Source organism: Bos indicus, chromosome 5 (genome assembly GCF_029378745.1).
Source record: "Bos indicus isolate NIAB-ARS_2022 breed Sahiwal x Tharparkar chromosome 5, NIAB-ARS_B.indTharparkar_mat_pri_1.0, whole genome shotgun sequence".
Classification (NCBI taxonomy): Eukaryota; Metazoa; Chordata; class Mammalia; order Artiodactyla; family Bovidae; genus Bos; species Bos indicus.
Genome location: NC_091764.1, coordinates 28242207 through 28264265, shown reverse-complemented (window position 1 = coordinate 28264265; position 22059 = coordinate 28242207). Strand labels below are relative to the sequence as shown.

The 22059-nt window shown below is 41.8% G+C and overlaps 1 protein-coding gene across 8 annotated transcripts in view; it reads left to right on the top strand.

Moving 5' to 3' along the window:
* SCN8A (sodium voltage-gated channel alpha subunit 8) overlaps positions 1 to 22059 on the top strand; it is a 196904-nt gene that overhangs the window by 74899 nt on the left and 99946 nt on the right. The gene's annotated exons all lie outside the window — the stretch shown is intronic.

Here is a 22059-nt window from a genome sequence, read left to right as displayed (position 1 = left end):
ATGTTAATGGCAGTCCAGTAGGGGACTGACTCTTCATGATAGGAAATCTGATTTTGGCCTTTGGCCTCACCACAGGGTAAATAGTTTATGGAAAGGATAACTTTAATTGTGTTTTTAAAATTCTTTAAAAAAAAACAAAACTGAAATACACCACCATGCAGAAAAGTTCTTAAAATATAAATGCTTTTATATATATATAAAATATAAATGCTTAGTTTATGATTATTATAAAGCAAATAAACACCCATGACAAGAGAGAGCATTAGTAGCACTTCAGAGGTATTAATTTTATTTTTAAATAAGGACTTTTTCAGTTGATTAAAGAAATAGGCTTGTTTAAATTCACTTGCATATCTTCACCAGCATTACTAATACTTCTTACTAAATAGGCCTTTCACTGGGCTGGATTAGCAAGGTCTCCCCTATGAGGAAGCACACTGGGAATCAACCCACAAACCAAAACATCCTGAGAGGAGAAATGACCTTAAGTAAGGACATTCTTTCTGTTTGTTTCTCAAGGGCTGCCTTAAGTAATTCTTGCAAAGTAAAATCTCTTTTCTTTGCTTAATGCTACAAATGGATTTCTTAAATTTTTTCTTTTTGGTTCTCGTTTTCTACCTCATTGATCATTTTTGGGACTCATGGAAACTGGTTTCTCATTTCCTTCTCTCTTTATTTTAGAGGATGAAGGAAAACTAGTTCCCTATTAGTAAAGTTCTGGTTTCATCCATTGTAGACTTTACAGTGTCCAGGGACACAGGGCCATGAGATATGTGTTTCCCATTTTCAAGGTACTGTTGTACAAGCTGGCCCTGGTATGAGCTGTCGTGAGTTACGTGGGGCCCTGAACAGTGGTATTCATGGAACTTTTCACCTGACTTCCCCAGATGGTCCTCCACAATCCAGATCACCCTTTCCTTGAATTGTCTCAGACCTCCCGGTGCTACAACATATTCTTCACTTCTTGGTACTTTGTTTGGATGTCTCCGTTCTTTGACTTTCTTGTTTTTCAAGTGTTACCTGCAAATAATTGAATTTAAAGGACATTTAAACTTTTAAATGTATTTAATATTAAAAATAGGTAATATAAGGACTTTCCTGGTGATCCAGTGGTTAAGACTTCATGCTCCCACTGCAGGGGGTGCGGGTTTGATCCTTGGCTGGGAAACTGAGATCCCATAAGCCGTGTGCTGTAGCCAAAAAATAAAAATAAAATAGGTAATATGTTTCCATGGTTAAAAGTTCAGTAAAAGCTATTCAGTAAAGAAGACCTCAGTAAAAAGTCTCCCGTTTATACCCATCTCTCATCTGTGCATGTCCTGCCTCCCTGAACAGGTAAGCACTGTTAGTAGTATCTTCCAGAGTTTCTTTACACAGTATGGTGGTGGTGGTTTAGTCACTAAATCGTGTCCAACTCTTGTGACCCCATGGACTGTATGTAGCCTGCTAGGCTCCTCTGTCCATGGAATTCTCCAGGCAAGAATCCTGGAATGGGTAGCCATTTCCTTCTCCAGGGGATCTTACTGACCCAGGAATTGAACCCAGGTCTCCTGCATTGCAGGCAGGTTCTTTACTGACTGAGCTATGAGGGAAGCTATTTATAACAGTATATGTACAAGCAAAAACAAACAAGTTATTTTTAGGAACTTGAACTGACGTGAATGCCTTTGTTCTTGGTTTTCTTTCTGTTATTTTTTAAAGTCAATTAAAGTCTTAATTTTGTTATTTGTTTTCCCTTCTTTCATACTGTAGAATCTTAAGTTTTAACAGGGTAAATTTTCAGTTCATTTCTCCCCTTCCACACTTTCTTTAGTGAATCAAACCAAGGACTTTTTCTCTGTTGCTCCTAGTCTTTCTGTCTTCACTACAAACTATACTCTCCAATTCTTAATAATAACTTGTTGAATTTTTAAAAATTATTTATTTTCTGTATAGTGAGTGGTTAAATGACTCTTGATTTTTTTGTTTTATGAAATATTATGCAAAGTTAAAAAGAATGGGCCATGTTTGCTTATAGCAATTTGTTGAATTTTAAACGGCCTTGTATATTTCTAAGAGCTGTCTTAAGTTGGCAGCAAGAAAATCTATGGATTAAGTTGAAAGAAGGCCTTCAGAGTTAGCTTCTACTCTTTCTCCTGTTCCTGAAAACCAGTGACTGTTATGTGTATCCTTTTTGTTCAGTGGATATGCTGTCTTGTAAGAAAGTCCTATAAACAAAAATCCAAATTATAGGATTGATTATGTGCTTTTAAATAGGGTACATACCTATTGCATTAAAAAAGTACATATGGTCTCCTAAAGTTCAGTTTACCTTCAAGTTTTCATGTCTGTCTTTTCTTGCAAATTGGAGTCAACCTAGAATCATAGAAAATTAGAATATGGTGGCCTTAGACATCATCTAGTTCAGCCTCCTCATTTTATAAGTTTAATAATGTAAAATAACTTTGTCAAAAGCCAGTGCCTCCTGTCAGTTTGTTACAATGTGTTTCTAGTTTTCCACTTTTCTAATTTTTCATTAATTGACCTTCTGTCTCAGTTGGTTCGGTTCTTCTGAAACTGGACGTGCACATATGGAGATGGGCTGGGGGACCTGCTTTTTCACTCACATCCCTGATGATTCCTGTGGTGTAATAGCCCTTCTTAGCATGGGCCCTAAGAAGGCCATGCTTCTCAGGGAAAGGAGGTCTGTGTGTTAGCTCCATTGTTTTACCTTCTCAAGTGAAGGAGCTCTACGTAGTCTGGTAGCCCTGGACAATTTGTTCAAGAGACTTGGGCTCAGTATCAGTATTGCTACCACTGTTCAGCTATACCTGTAATTTGGAGGGAATTTATTTAACCAGAGCTTCCCTGGTGGCTCAGACCATAAAGAATCTGCCTGCAATGCAGGAGACTCAGGTTCAATCCCTGGGTCAGGAAGATCCCCTGGAGAAGGGAATAGCTACCCACTCCTATATTCATGCCTGGAGAACTCCCTGGACAGAGGAGCCTGGCAGGCTACAGTCCGTAGAGTCAGACAAGACTGAGCGACTAACATACGACACTTTTACTTAACCTACGTCTTCACATTTTTTTACTTTCAAAGGAAAATTATCTTTCCTTTCAATTATCAATCCCCGAGCTTACCAGCAGAATGGTGCAGTGAAAAGAGTACCTACTGGGAATATAAAAACCTTCATTTTAGTTCTGCCTTTGCCCCTTGTCTGCCCTTGGCCAAATCACTTAAATTCTCTGGGCTTCAGTTTCCTTGTCTGTAATATCTGCAAGGTAAGAGTGGGCAACTAGACATCCATTTTACATGTATGCCTATCATATATGTTTACTGTAGCAAGCTATTGTGTTTCCCTAGTGTCCTCCCTGCCTTCTGGTCTTCATTCCCTCCTCTTGGAATATACTCTGTCCTTTAACTTCACCTTGTGACACTCTCCCGATTCATCCAGGCCTAGCCCTGAAGCCTCTTCTTCCTAATAGCCTAACTTGATTCTTTACATTGAAACTGATTTCTCCTCCTGACACATTAAGATCTCAGCCCTGTGTTTGATAAGAAGTGGTTTTTAGGTTTAACTTCCAGTACTTTGGCCACCTGATGCAAAGAGCCAACTCACTGAAAAAGACCCTGATGCTGGGAAAGATTGAGGGCAGGAGGCAAAGGGGACAACAGAGGATGAGATGGTTGGATGGTATCACTGACTCAATGGACATGAGTTTGAGCAAACTCTGGGAGATAGTGAAGGACAGGGAAGCCTGGTGTGCTGTAGTCCATGGGGTCTCAAAGAGTCAGACATGACTGAGCAACTGAACAACAGGTTAGGTATGGCAGGGCCTCCGTTCCCAGCAACGTTGACAGTTTTCTCCTTACCTCACTAGTATTAGTGCCATCAGCTTCCTCAAATGAAGAACTGTTAAGGCTCTCACGCACACAGACCCATGAGCTCCTGGCAGAAAATCCTTGCTGAATCTAGTTTCACACACTTTCAACAGGTGTGCAGAGCAGAGACGGTTAAAGGAGAGTATGTTCATTACGTGTGATTTGAAATATTGCTAATATGATATTAACATTGCCTGTTTTTGCATAATAAGCCTGCTGCTGCTGCTAAGTCGCTTCAGTTGTGTCCGACTCTGTGTGATCCCATAAACGGCAGCCCAACAGGCTCCCCCATCCCTGGGATTCTCCAGGCAAGAACACTGGAGTGGGTTGCCATTTCCTTCTCCAATACATGAAAGTGAAAAGTGAAAGTGAAGTCGCTCAGTCCTGTCCGACTCCCAGCGATCCCATGGACTTCAGCCTACCAGGCTCCTCCGTCCGTGGGGTTTTCCAGGCAAGAGTACTGGAGTGGGGTGCCATTGTCTACTCCAATAATAAGCCTAGATGCTGCTTTCCGTTTTAAATAAAAATTAGATGTTTTAAAACTTTGTTTTAAAAAACTGTTTTGCAACAATATAAAAAAACAAAATGTTTCCATTATTTTATTCACCAAATCAAATTGAGGCAAATGCTTGTGAGCCAGTGGCTGGAAGGCCATTATAAGGGTGATGGGTTAATGACATTCATATACAGAGTTCTTTCCTATTCTATGAGTATGATTATCTAGATGGAAAGGAACTTAAGCATTCTTAAATCACATTCCTCTTTTATAGCTTTAGTAATAGACCAGAAGTTGGGAAACCTTGTTTCTAATCCCATTTCCACTTGATTCTGGAGAATCTCCGGCATGTCACTTAACCATTCAGCATCTCAGTTTCCCTAATCTGGAAGATTAAAATTATGCTAATAACTAAGCTCCCAGGTATCCTACAGTGCTGTTGTGAAGAATATTTCTTGCCTACCCAGTACAAAACAAAACAGCCTATTGTACCAGCCCTGCTTCATTTTTCTCCATTATATACCTAGCATACGATATATTTGTTTGTTTGTTCATCCTCTTGTAAGCTCATTAGCCAGAGCAGTGTGTTCATGCCCTGTAGTAAGTGTTCAACCCGTATCTGTTAAAGGAATGAGTTAGTCTTATGAGGTAATGCATATGAAAACACAATGTACTTTTCTAAGTGCTTTGACCATGAAAGGGTACATCATGGGTTTTTTTTTTTCCCCAAATGAAAAGTTTTCCCATCTACCAAACTAAATGGAACTCTCCGGGGGAAAAGACCGATTACCAGCGTATCTTTTCCTTTCCTGAAGAATTAGTTTCCTTTAGGGGCTGAACAAGTAGATCAGGAAATAGGTTTCCTGATATTTTAGAGATTTTGGAGGGCTGAACTACTGTTACATGCCACCAGTCTGACCTTTCCTCTTGTAGAGCCTTAGAATGAGGAGCGATGTCATCAAGAGACCACTAGGTGATGGCCTCCACCTAGTGCTCTTCTTGATTTATTGGTCTCAAGTCTTTATTATACAAAGGATGTAATTTCCTGAATATTCTAAGTTGTTCTGTCCCGTCTTCTTTTATTGTTTGGCTGCTTTCTTGGCCGTGGGAGTTGTGCTACCCTCCCAGTATTAACTGACTCTAACGGAAATGAGAGAAACTGACGTGGAATATATATTAGTTTGGGTTGTCTCATATAAAATATGATCTGTTTATTCAGTCATTACTTCTTGAGTACTTCCTCTGTGTGAGGCCTTGGGGGTATTGGGTTTGCTTGTGGGAAACAAAGATTAATAAAGTCGGTTTTTACCCTTCTGTAGCTTATAACATAATAGTGTGTAGTGTGATATCACTTTTGATAGGGGGCCTCAGAACAGGCCTTATTTACTTCATAGTAGGAATAATGTTTGGATTAGGGTTTGGATTTTAGAAATGAGAGATAGACTGTAACATTATAGGCAGAGAGAAGAATATGAACAAAGACTCAGAAACCAGGGCATAGGACAGTGTAAGAGAAAGTGGACTCGTCTCATTTGATTGGAATTTGGAGAGTGGGCAGTGACTCTGGGAAGGGAGTGCTGGAGCCAAGTCATGAGAGCTTGTAATGTTAGACTGAGAAGTCTGGTCTTCACTTGTTAAGTAATAGAGAACTGCTGAAGAGTTTTGAATGGGAGTAAGGATATGTGATTAAAGTTGTGCCTTCAGGAGGTGAGTGTGACAGTGATGTGTGGTATGGACCAGAGGGAAAGAGAGCTTGGACAGAGCGGCCGGCTATGAAGTAGTGATGGTGAGGGTCTAAACAAATGATCGGGGTGGAAGTGAAAAGTGAGGGGACTCGGTGACATCAAAAGTGAGTATAAACTGAAAGGACTTTGTGATTGATTGTAGAGGCTTAAGGACATTCAGTCCTTTATCTGACAACTTGATAAATTGTAACTGAGCAATTTCTACATACCTAGGTTCTGTTCCATGCCCTTGGGAACAAAGCAGGCAAGTTCTATATACTCTGCTTGGAAGTTAGTTTTTGTTGGGGAGACAGATAATAAACTGTTAAAGAAATAAAAATTATTGCAGGTAGTGATAGGTACATTAATAAAGTTAATAGAGTCCAGGTACTTTAAAGATTGTGGTACTCTAACCTTGGTACAGAGACCTAAACTTGGAGAATCCAGAAGAATCAAGGGCTACAGTGCTGTCTTAAATAGACTTTTAGCAAGTACTAAACTTTAATCTTTGAAAGGACCTATACCATCTGAGCCACCAGGGAAGTCAAATTATAATCTTTGAAAGGACCCATACTGCAGATATTCTGAGTTGTGTAAAAGCCAGTATTGTCACCCCGTTGAGTTTGTGAATCTCAGATTTTTACATAGGTGGGAGTTCAGTAGGTTTCAGCATTCATGTGAGCTATAGGGGCACATATAGATAAACCTAGCATTTTCCCCAGAAAAGAACCTCAGGTCTTCTCTGGACCTTGTACAAGTTCTGAGTTGCAGCTCCAAAGTTCTGAGCCACCTTGTGGTGTAACAGCTTTTACCTGAATTCTTGGATGTGTATTATTTTTATTAGCAAATCTCCTGAACCGTAAAATCCCACTGACTGGTGATTTTAGGAATTGGTCTCTGATAGTTCCTACAGAGCATAGGTCATGAAATAATTTTATTCTAATAAGAATTAACCTGTTGAATGGGGTATTTAATAATGACCATTTAAATGCTGAAGGATGTCTCACGATTATAGTGATATTGATCATCTTCTCTAATTTATTAGATTTATAATTTACCAGAGTTTAAATCCCTTCTAAGTCAAGGAGAGTAAGACTGTGACATCATTGTACAGAGGGATGCTTCTCTTACTGATCGATTCCAAATTTACATGAGCTGTAAATTCTTTGTGTATAACTCTGTTTGACAGAATTCAAGATTAAGATTTCCCCATGAAATGAAATTTCTAGAGTCAACTCTGACTCTAGCAATATGTTTGATATCTGCTCTGAAGACGCAGTCATATTCCAGACACTGTGAATCTATACACTTTGGCCTGTGGAATTAAGTTTGAATAAAAGAGTCCCCCAATTTCAGAGGATAAGGTGCCCAACCCATCTGCTTCTCAAGGTCAGTCCTGCTCCTTGTGCCTTTGACCCTGCCTGTCAACCTTCTCTGGCACTTGACTCTCAGTCATCCCCTCTCTTTTCTGTACTTTCAGTCTTCCCCTTTCAGAGTGGTTCTTCCCCTCAGCCTATAAACGTACTCAAAGCCTTCCCATCTTCATCAATCCACGCTTGACCCCATGCCCCCAGGAGGCGTAATCTGTCTTTCCACGCCACTGAAGCTTTTAAAGAGTCACCTTTGACTTGCCCTCACCACCCACGCATCTCCCACCCACCCCTCCATCCTTGCAGCCTGACTCTCATCCTCCCCTCTTGACTGCATTCTCAGTATAAGATCCTCCGTGATCTCAAATTGCCAAATCTAATCGATATTTTTTTCAGTTCTTATCTCACTGAACCTCTTTGCTGTATTTAGCACTATTCATGACTCCCTGATTCTTGCAGCTCTTTACTTCCTTGGCCTAATTCATCTTACACCTTGGACTATTCTTTCTCTTCTTTCTCCTTCATTTCTTCCACCTTTCCCTTAAGTGTTGACATTCCCGTGGGTTCAGTCCTTGGCCTGTGTTCCTCTCACTTGGCACACTTCCTGACTGATCTCATCCATTCTCTCACTACTCTTGAGTCTATATCTCCAGCCTGGAACACTCCTTAAATATTCAGTGTCTTGCCAGGCAGCTCTATCTGGACTTCCCGTAGGCAACTCAGTGTATTCAAAATTGAACTAATTTTCTTCCCTCAAACCTACTTATCTTATTTCATCTGCTGTTTTAGTTGATGATACCACCCAAATTCTAGGTATTATTAATGCCTCTCCAGTTTTCTGTATTCCTGAGGATCACCAATATTAGGGAACTGTCAGTAGAATGTTGCACATTTTTACAAGTGAGAAAAAATTTTGGCTCAGAAACGTTAATTTACGGCTGAAATTCCCTCACCTAGTATGTGGAATCACCCAGGTTTCAGTTCCTGGGATCTGTGAATTTAGTACTCGTCTTTCTACCATGCCATGCTGTCTCTAGAGAGTGTATTGCAGGTTTTGTTTTCTGTTGTCATTTTTAGATAATTTCTGTCATTTTTAGATAATTTTGCATTGCCTCAGTATGAGGCCCTGCCTATGAGGCCTTGCTGTGCCTCAATCTAAGATATAGAAAACATAAGAAAACTTTTCAAACTAAAATGAATGAATTTTTATGAGTGGATGAGCTATAGCGTGGAAAACGTCAATTAGACACCTTGCATAAAGTTGGATATAGTAATAAGTTAGTTGATTTTAGCTACATCATCTCCTCATGACTAAGAGGTTCATTCATTCAGTCAGCAAATATGTATGAACTGTCTACCTTGTCCCAGACAGGTATTATATGACATCTGCTTGCTAAGCCAAGAAAGTCACAGTTGTTGCTCAGTCGCTTAGTCGTGTCTGACTCTTTGTGACCTCATGGAATGCAGTATGCCAGGCTTCCCTGTCCTTCACCATCTCCTGGAGCTTGCTCAAACTCATGTCCGTTGAGTCAGTGATGCCCTCCAACCATCTCGTCCTCTGTCGTCCCCTTGTTCTCCCGCCTTCAGTCTTTCCCAGCATCAGTCTTTTCTAACGAGTTGGCTCTTCTCATCAGGTGGCCAAACTATTGGAGCTTCAGCTTTAGCATCAGTCCTTCTAATGAATATTCAGGATTGATTTCCTTTAGGATTGACTGGTTTGATCTCCTTGCAGTCCAAGGGACTCTCAAGAGTCTTCGACACCACAGCTAAAAAGCATCAATTCTTTGGCAGTCAGCCTTCTTTATGGTCCAACTATCACATGCATACATGACTACTGGCAAAACCATAGCTTTGACTAGACAGACCTTTGTCAGCTAAGTAATGTTTCTGCTTTTTAATATGCTGTCTAGGTTTGTTATAGCTTTTCTTCCAAGGAGCAGGCGTCTTTTAATTTTGTGGCTGCAGCCACCATCTGCAGTGATTTTGGAGCCCAAGAAAATAAAGTCTCTCACTGTTTCCATTGTTTTCCCATCTGTTTGCCATGAAGTGATGCAACCGGATGCCATGATCTTCATTTTTTTGAATGTTGAGTTTTAAGCCAGCGTTTTCAGTCTCCCCTTTGACCTTCATCAAGAGGCATTTTATGTTGTTCTTCGCTTTCTGCCATAAGGGTGGTATCATCTGCATATCTGAGGTTGTTGATATTTCTCCCAGCAATCTTGATTCCAGTTTGTGGTTCAGCCTGGCATTTCACATGATGTAATCTGCATAGAAGTTAAATAAGCAGGGTGACAATCTATAGCCTTGATGTACTCCTTTCCCAGTTTGGAACCAGTCTGTTGTTCCATGTTTGGTTCTAACTATTGCTTCTTGACCTGCATACAGATTTCTCAGGAGGCAGGTAAGGTGGTCTGGTATTCCCATCTCTTTAAGAATTTTCCAGTTTGTTGTGATCCATACAGTCAAAGGCTTTAGTGCAGTCAATGAAACAGAAGTAGATGTTTTTCTGGAATTCCCTTGCTTTTTCTGTGATCCAGCGGATGTTGGCAATTTGATCTCTGGTTTGTCTACCTTTTTTTTTTTTTGTCTACCTTTTTTAAGTCCAGCTTGAACATCTGGAAGTTCTCGGTTCACGTACTGTTGAAGCCTCGCTTGGAGAATTTTGAGCATTACTATGCTGGCATGTGAAATGAGTATAGTTCTGCATAGTTTGAACATTCTTTGGCATTGCCTTTCTTTGGGATTGGAATAAAAACTGACCTTTTCCAATCCTGTGACCACTGCTGAGTTTTCCATATTTGCTGGCATACTGAGTACAGCACTTTAACAGCCTGTAAGGATCTCGGGGTCCAATGAGGGAGATCAGTGTGTAAACAAAATGACAATACTATATTAAGTGCTATAACAGAAGTACAAAGTGTAGTGGGAACACACCAGCAGGAAGGGTAATTCTGTGTGAGAAAGTTAAATGTTGAAAAGGTGATATTTGAACTGTACCTTGAAGTATTAAAGTATGTTTAATAAACATTTCACTTGTTGGAGAAGAGAAGAAAGAGTAGTTTGGGTCTAAAGAACAGTGCATGAAAAGACAGAGAGGCGTGAACAACATTAAAGTGTTTAGAACCATGAGTTCACCGTGACTGGAGCATGGGTGTGGTCTGGTGAGCAGGAGATAACGGAGAGAGGCAGGTTGGGCCCCACTGTGTACATACTCAGCAGTTTTTATTTTCTTCTGCTTCCGGAGTTCTCAGTGTGAGATAACCTGGGGCCCATTTGGAACCAGTGCGGTGTCCTGTGACTTTGGCCCTAGTGACTGTAGACTCTTGGTCTGGCTTATGCACAAGGGTCCTACTGGCCTGTGCCACGTGTGTGAATGCTAAATATGTTGAATATTAGCTCCGAGAGTCTCCTCCTGCCACCCTGCCAAGGAACAGAGGGAGCAGCAATGGTCTGTATGACCGCAAAAGCATCATCGTAATTCCATTTGTTCTGAGTCCCTATTCTGGGCCAGGCACTGTAGTCAGGACTTTTTGTGAATTTTCATTTAACCCTCATAATCTGATAAAATAGGTTACTGTCAGTCATTATCCGTATTTCATCCATAAGAAAATGGAGCCTTGGCAACTGAGTTAGTTGCCTAAAATCGTAACAACTAATAAGTAACAGAGCTGGATCTTGAATCCAGGTGGCCTCAAAGCCTCCTCACCATTCTACTCTGCAGCTTTCTAAAAGAGAGGAGAGTGAGAAGAAATTCTAGGGTACGAGCACAGTGCAATGAAGAGAGGCGTTAGTATGCTTTACATACTAAATCCACCTTCCTCTTTAGCCTAGAGCAGCTGCAGGCTGGGGACCCCAAGAGCATAAGGGAGAAGGAGATCAACAGCAAATTTGACTGAAGGATGGTGAGGAAGGGAGGCCAGGTAGGAGGTTCCGAGCCGCCCTGCCTTGGGGAGCAGGAACATGCTGGCTCAGTGCTGAAGCAGCTGCTGTTCTGCCAGTGTGTCTTCCTGTGATCAGGATGTAGGCAGGAATCGGTGTCACCTGCTCCAGATGTGGGCTGGAGGACATGGGGGTCACAAGGTCAAAGCAAATGAGAAAGTACGTGCAGAAGCACTGGGAACCAGCAAAGCCACAGAGAGACGGGATGCTGGCATCATCTTCATTGAGCTTAACTTGGGAAAATACCATACACAGCTGCTGTGATGTCTCTGGCATACGCAGGGGGCTTTCTTTTTTGTCAGAGTTAAAAAGTATTTAGTAAAAATGATTTCTTCATTGGTCTGAGGGTTGGATCAGATGACTCAGCTTGAGCAGAGCACACTGTGTTTGATTTCTTCTTTTTTTTTAATTTTTAATTTTTTTAAAATTTATTTTTGGCTATGCTGGGTCTTCGTTGCTGCACTCAGGCTCTCTCAAGTGCAAGGGCTTCTCATTGCGGTGGCTCCTCTTGTCTCGGAGCATGGCTTCTAGACACACGAGCTCAGTGGTTGTAGCTCACGGGCTTAGTTGCTCCGCAGCCTGTGGGACCTTCCCAGACCAGGGGTAGAACTGGTGTCTCCCACATTGGGAGGTGGGTTCTTAGCCACTGGACCACCACGAAAATCCTTGTGCTTGGCTTCTTGTCTATAAAGTGAGGAGTCAGAGTTGATAAGTAGTTTTGAAGTTTTTAAAAAATTGCAGTATGACGTGATAATTAAAGAGAATAGGCTGTGGCGTTAGATTGCCTTGGTTCAGTTCTAAGTTTTGTGGTCTTGGGCAAGTTGACCTTTTTGTTGCAATTTCATTATTAGTAAAATATACCTTCTTTATCAAGTGGTTGCTATGAGACAGGTATTGTAAAAGGCATCTCAGTAGGGTTCCTTCTGCATAGTAAATGCTTAATACATGCTAAATGTTATTTCTTCAAATAGACACACAGGTGCAGTTATTAATAAGTAAGGGAAGTTAAAATATAAACATGGGATTTAAAGGCCTCTCACTCTGTTCTCAATATAGTGAAATAGAGCCTTGGAAGAGGAGGGCTACAAATATTCATGTAGTTCAAACTGAAGTATAAGCCTAAAGGAAAAAAAATGCCTGTGCCCTAATGTCCTGCTTTTCGGTTCAGTGTTTCTAAGCTGGGTGCCAGGGCTCAGGCGCTCTGTAAATTCAGGCCACTTGCGCCTTTGCTGGAGCCTTTCCTAGGACATGTTGGGACTATAATCGTCATTTTACTTGAGGGACCCACTGAGCAGATTAGCATTAAGAAAGGCATCAGGGGAGTTCTCTGGTGGCCTAGTGGTTAGGACTGGGTGCTTTAACTGTGGAAGCCTTGGTTCAGTCAGTGGTTGAGCAACTTAGATTCTGCAAGCCATGTGGTGCAGCCCACCCCCACCCCCAAAACAGTACAGTGTGTAATTTGGGACTTCCTGGCAGTCCAGTGGTTATAACTCCATGCTTCCACTGCAGGGGGCATGGGTTCGATTCCTGGTCAGGGAACTAGATCACATAGGCCATGTGGTGTGGCCAAAAAAAATTTCCAAAATATAATAAATATATAAGTAAATAAAAGACATCAGGACTCCCTGTAACATGGTGTAGTCATTGTGACAGTACAGGTCATTTATGTCTGAACAGCTTCCTAGTCTGAGGTAGAATCTGTTTAGATTTAGCATCATGCTTTTCTTTATTAAAACAGGGAAATTTTGAAAGGACATTTATTTGTTGCCTGCTATATTGGCTGTGTAATTACTCAGAAGCGAATGCCAAATAGCTGTTGATTAGTGGACAATTGGAGAAGGCAATGGCAACCCGCTCCATTACTCTTGCCTGGAAAATCCCATGGATGGAGGAGCCTGGTGGGCTGCAGTCCATGGGGTCACTAGGAGTCAGACACGACTGAGCGACTTCACTTTCACTTTTCACTTTCATGCATTGGAGAAGGAAATGGCAACCCACTCCAGTGTTCTCGCCTAGAGAATTCCAGGGACAGGGGAGCTTGGTGGGCTGCCATCTGTGGGGTCGCACAGAGTCGGACACGACTGAAGCGACTTAGCAGCAGCAGCAGTGGACAGTTGGCTACTACTGCTCACTACTGCTCTTACCACTGTTACAGCTGTTTTTCCAATCAGCTGTATTTGTATTATTGGTGGAAGAGTACCTCTCTGTGAGTGCACACTCTGAAACCATTAGGCAGAGAGGATTTGCCATTAGAAGTTACCAGAATAAAAAATGTATACTTAGGCAGGAAAGAACTAACAACTACTAAAAGTCTAATTAGCTAGTTACCTGGTTCAGAAGAGGTACAAAGATCTGGGAGAATAAGGTGTATATATATATTAGGTTAGCAGGCAAGAATTTAAGCCTAGAGAAGTCATTTAAAGATGAGAGGATTAGGCAGCTCCAGAAGTCAAAACAGTTAGGATCGAGGGTCCAAACTCTGGCAGACTGTCATAAAGCAGTGTGGATAACAATTATAGCAGATGGAGCCAAAGGGTATTGATTCCCACCTCCCCCTCTATAGATTAGCTCAATCACTGAGCCCCTAGGTGTTCATTAGACTCAGAAGGCCCTCAGGTGCCTGCAGGTCCCCTTTGCCCGGTGGAAATGATGACCTCTCAGGGGAGGAAGAATCTGGTTGGGTGGGGAACTGCTCTCCTGGGTCTTGTGACCCACAGCAAACCCGGGACTGGGTAATAAACTTCTAAGAAGCTTTCTGTTTGTGATGTACTGCACCCATACACTGAGTTCTCTGTAATGTCCTTTCCAATTTATGCACCCTTTATTATTTTAATGAATGGCTAAAAAAGTGAACCCAGTCCCATGGTGAGGGTGGGGGACTGCTCACGAGTTGGCTGCATGCAGTGCTTTGGTAACTGTGTGCGTTTATTGCATTGTGTTTGCCGTGTGCTAGGATTTGTCTGGCATGAATATGAATGAGCTCGTACTTGGCCTTGCACAATGTCGCTGTTCCTTATGTAGACCCTGAAGGGAATGCCTCTTACCTGGCGTTAGCAGTGGCAAGGCTCCTCCAACGTGTGCTTCAAGCCCCACATGGCTAATTAGAAATGAAAAGCCTCTGCTTTTCAGAAGGCTCATCTTATGCCGGCATGACACATTTATTAATACTCCATGCCATAACTCGTTAAGAGCTGTTCTACCGCTGCTAATGGGCCTTGTACTCACACTCATTCAGTGGCTGTTGTTATAAACTGATATTTTCCCCTGGGCCATAAACCACAATTCAATATCAATTTCCCTTTTAACTCATTTACTTCACAAAGATCTAATTTAAGGCAGATTAGGTAAAATATTGGACTTCATGTGTACCAAGTGACCGTTGCTTAAGAAATATTCTCATAAGAATCCAAAGCTAGCTGTCCTTCGCTCTCCTCCTGGGGCTTTAAAGGATCTGGTGTTGGAGCACAGGATTTAACAAAGGGTGACTCCCCTTTTCTGGGTTCTTACCAGCAGTTTAACAATGATTCAGTTCAGTTCAGTTCAGTCGCTCAGTCATGTCCGACTCTTTGGGACCCCATGTACTGCAGCACACCAGGCCTCCCTGTCTATCAACTCCTGGAGTTCACTCAAACTCATGTCCATTGAGTCGGTGATGCCATCCAACCAGCTCATCCTCTGTCATCCCCTACTGAGATTTAAATCAACCATGCATATGACTTTAAAATGCTTTCGTGTATATATATATTTTAAATTCAGCCCATCACCAATCCTCCTCATTCATTCTCTTTTACATAGTCACTGTTCTGCCCAGAAAAGGTAATAAAAGTAGAGGATCTAGAGTGGGAAAAAGCATCCCATGGTACGATACTGCCATGGGACTGCCCCATGCTGCCCACTTCTCACATAAGTACAATTGTCAGGATAGTATTAAGCACTGTTGACCCCGGCCTTGACAGTTTCACTCAAAAGAGCAAAATAACTAACTCAGGAGAGTCCACCAAGATGGAATGTGAAGGAATGAATAGAATAGTAGGCTTTCTCCTCAAAACTATGGTTTGCCCTTTGTTTTGGGAAGTGAAAATCACTCAGTCATGTCTGACTCTTTGTGACCTCATGGACTATATATAGTCCCTGGAATTCTCCAGGCCAGAATAATGGAGTGGGTAGCCTTTCCCTTCTGCAGGGGATCTTCCCAACCCAGGGATAGAACCCAGGGATCTCCCGCATTGCAGGCGGATTCTTTATCAGCTAAGCCACAAGGGAAGCCCAGGAATACTGGAGTGGGTAGCCTATCCCTTCTCTGGGGGATCTTCCCGACCCAGGAATGGAACCAGGGTCTCCTGCATTGCAGGTGGATTATTTACCAACTGAGCTACTAGGGAAGCCCTTTTACAATATTGGATGTTCTCTATATTTTCTAAATCATAGGCATATAGATGTCAGAGCTGGAAAGGACCTGGGCACACCCATCAGGCAGCGCCCTCTCTTAAGTTAGAGCTGAGGAAAATGAGATCCAGAGAGCTGTAGGGGCTTCCCCAGGTCGTACTGCCAGGTAGAGACAGGTGAAGGACAACCTGTGTGTTTTAATACCTGAGAGGTGATGTGGCTCTTCTCAAGTCCTGGTGAGCACAGGTTCCTCTGCAGCTTGTTTATCAGAATCTCTGAGGTGGGACTTGTGAACCTGTGGGTTTGTTTGTTTGTTTAAGATGATCAGATTATTCTTAAGCAACCAGTCTGTCTTAAGTCAGAACTGGTATTCTTACAAAACAGGGATTTACCAGCTTTGACCCCTGGCCCAGATCAGCTCTGCCATTTGCTTTTGTATGGCCCATGAGTTAAGATGGGTTTTCACAGGACTTGCAGAGTGGTCCAGTGGTTAGGAGGTTAGGACTCTGCATTTCCACTGCAGGAGGCGCAGGTTCAATCCCTGGTTGGGGAACTAAGATCCCACAAGAAGCATGGCACAGCCAAAAAATAACAGAGAAGGCTTTTCACATTTTTAAGTGATTGTGCTTAGTCTGTGCTTAGTCTCTCAGTGGTGTCCTACTCTTTGTGACCCCAGGGACTATAGCCTGTCAGGCTCCTCTGTCCACGGGGACTCTCCAGGCATGAATAATGGAGTGGGTTGCCATTCCCTTCTCCAGGGGATCTTCCTAACCCAGAGATTGAACCCAGGTCTCCCACATTGCAGGCAGATTCTTTACCATCTGAGCCACCAGGGAAGCCCTTTAAGTAATTGGGGAAAAGTAAAAAAAAAAAAAAAATAACAATATTCTGTGACGTATGAAAATTCTAGGAAATTAAAATTCCCTTGCCTGTAAATAAAGTTTTATTGAGCATAGTCCCTCTTACTTGTTTACATATTGTCTGTGGTTACTTTTGCAACTGCAGTGGCAGCGTTGAGTTGCTGTACCAGGGACTGTGTGGTCCATAGAGCCTGTAGTATTTGCTCTCTGACCCTTTATAAAAAAGGTTTGCTGACCCCTGATATATATTATTCTCTCAGATAAGCACTCCAAGTCCCAGTGTAAGAGGAGATTCTTAAGCTTTGAGACCGTGTGTTGGCCCAAACACCATCTTGCCTTTTGCAAACGATGATATTTGAAAAACTGCATATAAGTTAAGCATGTGTAAATCTAATTATTTAACAATAAAGTATGCTTCATTGTAATACAGCTTGCTACTTTGAAGTATGGAGGATTCACCTTCATTTCTGGACATTTAGTGTAAACTAGAGGTTATTTCTCTTTGAGCCAAAAAAAGATCTCCTGTTTTTATACTTGATAGAGGATATAAATACTTAGAAAGGAGTGATGGTTAAACTATTCTATATGCAGTATTCAGTATCCAAATTAATTATGAAATTTCTACTTCACACATAAAATGTCCTTAAGGAAACCTTTATTCCTGTAAAACCGTCTTTTAAAAATTCACTGTAGAAATCCAGTTTTCCTCAGGAACATCAGCATCACCCTTGCCAACGCATCACTGTACTCATTTAGAATCCGAGCTCCCTCCTGGTTTTTCTTCAACCAAGGCCTGACAACGTGACTTTCCTAATGCCTTGCTTTTCTTTTCCCTCACCTCAGCCATGCAAGCATTTGTTCAGTCCTTGAGTAGCATTTATTGAGCACCTGTTCTGTGCTGCCGTGCAGGCTCTGATCCTGAGATAGGAAGATACCCTCCGCGGTTCCTCTAGACCTGTCTTTCCATCGTGGCCAGGCTAAAAGATGAGAAACTGGGGAGGTGCAGAGTTTGTTACTTTAAAAAACTCTGATGCTTATCTCCTTCTAAGGCAGGTAAGAGGTTTTATCCAGGCCCGGCCTGGTGGTTTTGGATCCTGGGACACGGGCCAGCACTTCTTTCGTCGTTGCTGAGGCTTTCATGCGGTGTACCTCAGGGGCTCAGGTTTCTCATCCACCAGAGACTCCGTCCCCTCACCAGGTTCATTCCCTGTGTTACTGTCACTGAACTACTTCTCCATCTGGCAAATAGAAGCTGCAGAGAGACTCTAAACCTGGCATCATATGTTGCTCCTTGCAGCCTAACCTTTGATAGGTGGTGTCCCTCTCCTGAGCTTTTGTGAAATGCACAGAGGATAATAATCCCTCCTTCACACATACTTCATGGAAATATTATGAGGTTGAATGAGGAGGTTATTTAAAAGGTTTGACATTTTCTTGGAGGGGGTTGCTATAGAAACGCAGAGGAATACAAGTACTTCAGAGAAGAGATTTCAGGAAAGTTCAGGGCTCTTTAGTTTTTATTTTTTTTGAATTATGAAGTATGATAACACATTTACAGGAGACTTGGAAAATACAGAACAAAGTTACATATAATTCCACTATATATTACAATTATTTTTTAAGTAGGTAAATTAAGATTTTAAGTTGGAGTTTCAATATCAAACTCTCAAAAATTAACAGAATGAATATACAGAGAAGTAGAAAGATATAGTAGACTTGAAAAGCACTGTGAACCAATTCAACATAATTAAGATTTATACAGTTTTCACTTAACAGGAAGATACAAATTCTATTCAAGCTCCCATAGACTGTAAACTAGGAGACACTGGAATATATTCAGGGACATAAAATAAGGTGCAAAAACTTCATGGTCTAAAGGTATTGAAATCATACAGAGACTGTTCTCTTATCATTGTAGATTATGTTAGAAATCAATATCAAAAGAAATTTGAAAATAACCCACATATTTTCAAGTGCAGTGTGACATTTACCAAGAGAGAGCTTCGACTTAGCCATCAAAAGTCTCAATAAAGTTAACTGAAAAAAACACAGAGTGATTGCAGAGAAGGAAGCAAATTTAAATTTCTCATTTAAATGAGAAATTAGTATCCAAATGAGAAATTAATATTAAAGATACTTTAAACAAAATCCCATGTATTTGGAAATTAAATGTCCATTTTTAAATGATGGTGTATCTAAGAAGCCATAATAAGGAAAATTAGGGGAAAAATTGTAATAGAATAAAAATGAAAAGAGAATTTACCAGAATTTGTTGTATGCTGCTGAAGCTGCTTAATGCAGTTAAACACGTGGAGTCTTCAATAGGTATGAAAACAAATAACAGACATTAGCATAAAATTTTGTGAAATTAGAACAAAATTTGTACTATTGTTAATAATGCTGTATCACTTGTTAATTTTGTGTGTGTATGTGTGTTTTACAACATAGTATTTATTTATATTCTCAGAATTGGATTAGAAGTTTCAAGCAGGGCTCTTTGTTCCTTTGAGAGGCCACAATATGGGAGAGCCAGAGCTCGGCCCTTGGCCTCTTTCAGCCTAACCCCAAGCCTCTTGCTTTTAGGATTGTTTTCCCTGCAGTTATCAACCCCCCCCCCCCCCGCCCCCCGCCCCGCCCCCCACCACCGCCTGGGGCAGTGCCTTCTAGTACAGGAAGGATATGATCTCAGTGCAGTCTCTCCACTGGGGCCACTTCATCGAGTATTTCCAGAATGCATATGGCTCGACACCAGCACTGCTTTTCTATTGTGGAGAACATGGCGTGACTGCCAGGAACGGAAAGAAGAGAAGAGGAGAGGACAGGAACTTTAAAGAAATCTGCCAGCCACTGTGTATTGGGAGTACTTGGGTTGAGCATTATATTGAAACTGTGGGAGGAAGTGTGAAGTTGTTTCCTGCTCTCCAAGAGCTTGAAACCTAGTAGGGGTGGAGAGTGGAGGGGAGGGTACAAAAAGAACTTGGAGAATAAGGAAAGACACAAACTATGAGTGTAATAAGAGTTCAGGAAAGGGGGAGGGCAGAGTGATTGCAAATTTATCATAAAAATGTGGGACCTTGGGCTTCCCTGGTGGTCTAGTGATTAAGTATCTGCCTGCCAGTGCAAGGGATACGGCTGGATCCCTGGTCTGGGAAGATCCCACATGCAGCAGAGGGGTTAAGCCCGTGTGCCACAAGCAGTGAGCCTGTGAGCGGCAGTTACTGAAGCCTGCGTGCTGTAGAGTCCATGCTCTGCAATGAGCAGTGAGAAGCCTGTGCACCACAATGAAAAGTAGCCCCTACTCGCCACGACTGGAGAGCACCTGTGTGCAGCAAAGAAGACCCAGCGCAGCCAAAAATAAACAAACAAATCTTTTTTTTTTTTTTAAGTGGGACCTTGGTACCAAATTCAAAGTTAACACTGACCTCTGTGGGAAGGAAGGGGATGGAGTTGGAAAGGGCTGCGGAAAGAAACCTTAAGTATTAATAAAGTGTTATTTCCAAGGCTAACTGATGGATATAGAGATATTTGTGGTACCATTCTGTAGACTTTTTAATATGTCTTATGCCTCTCATATGGTTCATTTTTGTGGTGTTTTCATTGAGATACAGTTCACATGCTAGAAAATCCACCATTTTAACGTGTACAATTCTTTGGCTTTTTATTCACTAGTTTATGAAGCCATCATCACTTTCTAATTTCAGAACATTTTCATCACCTAAAGAGATCCACTGGCTTCCCTGGTGGCTCAGTGGTAAGAACCCACCTGCCAATGCAGGTGACATGAGTTTGATCCTGAGTCACAAGATCCCCTGGAGAAGGAAATGGCAACCCACTCCAGTATTCTTGCCTGGAGAATCTCATGGACAAGAGGAGCTGGTGGGCTATACAGTCCATAGGGTCACAACAAGTTGGACGTGACTTGTCTACTAAACAGCCACAACAAAGAGACCCATTGGCAAGGAGTTCCTAATCCCCTCTCCATCCAATCCTAGGCTGACCAGCTTTCTATCAGGATTTGCCTATTCTAGACATTCCATGTAAATGGAACCCTACAGTATGTGGCCTTTGGTGTTTGAACTCTTCTCAAGGTTTTTCAAGTTTCACTCATGTTGTAGCATGTATAAATACTTACCTTCTCTTCCTTTCTTTTTTTCTTGGCCCAGATGTCTTTATTTTTTCAAAAAGGTCCTTAAATCTTTCTGAAGTTCCAAACAGGTTAGGAAACACTTTTAGCTACTGCTATTCTTAATTCTATTATTTGGTTTGGAATAAAACTGATTTTTAAAAATTTATCCATAACACATTACTGGTCACTTTTCAGGTAATAATATACATTTGACCCTTGAACGACACAGGCATGAAGGGCCCAGTCGAAGATCCACCTGTAACTATAGGCAGCCCTCTGCATGCGTGGTGCCCTCACGCCTCGGTCCCATAGAGCTTGTGAGTCATTTGTATCTGTGCTTCTGCAGCGGCAGATTCCACTGACTGGATCATGTAGTACTGCAGGATTTCCTGTTGAAAAAAAATCCATGTGCAGGTGGACCTGCGCCATTCAAACCCATGTTGTTCAAGGGTCAACTGTATATATTTTTTATTGTGGTAAACTGTATATAACACAAAATTTGCCGTGTTAACCTTTCTTAAGGGCACAATTCAATGGTATTAAATATATCCACCATGTTGTATAACCTTCACCACCATCCATTTCCACTTTTTCATCTCAAACAGAAACTTACACCCATTAAAAAATAACTCTCCATTCGTCCTGCCTAAAGCCCCTTATCGGAGAAGGCAATGGCACCCCACTCCAGTATTCTTGCCTGGAAAATCCCATGGATGGAGGAGGCTGGTAGGCTGCAGTCCATGGGGGTCACTAAGAGTCGGACACGACTGAGCGACTTCACTTTCACTTTTCACTTTCATGCATTGGAGAAGGAAATGGCAACCCACTCCAGGGTTCTTGCCTGGAGAATCCCAGGGACGGGGAGCCTGGTGGGCTGCCGTCTCTAGGGTCGCACAGAGTCGGACACGACTGAAGCGACTTAGAATAGCATAGCAAAGCCCCTATAAACTCTCTTCTACTTTCTGTCTCTATGTATTTGCTAATTCTAGGTACCTCATATAAGCGGAATCATATAATAGTTGTCCTTTTGTGTCTGGCTTATTTCACTTAGCCTGATGCCTTCTAGGTTCGTCCATGTTTAGCATATGTCAGAATTTCAGCCCTTTAAAGACTGGATACTACCCCATCATATGGATATATACCACATTTTGTTTACATTTTTTGTCAGTTGATGGGTTGTTTCCACTTTTGCAGTATTTTGATGCTTTTGTGAACATCCATGTATACATTTTTGTTTGAACCTGTTTTCAGTTCTCCTGGGTGTATAGCTAGGAGTGGAATTGCTAGGTCGTA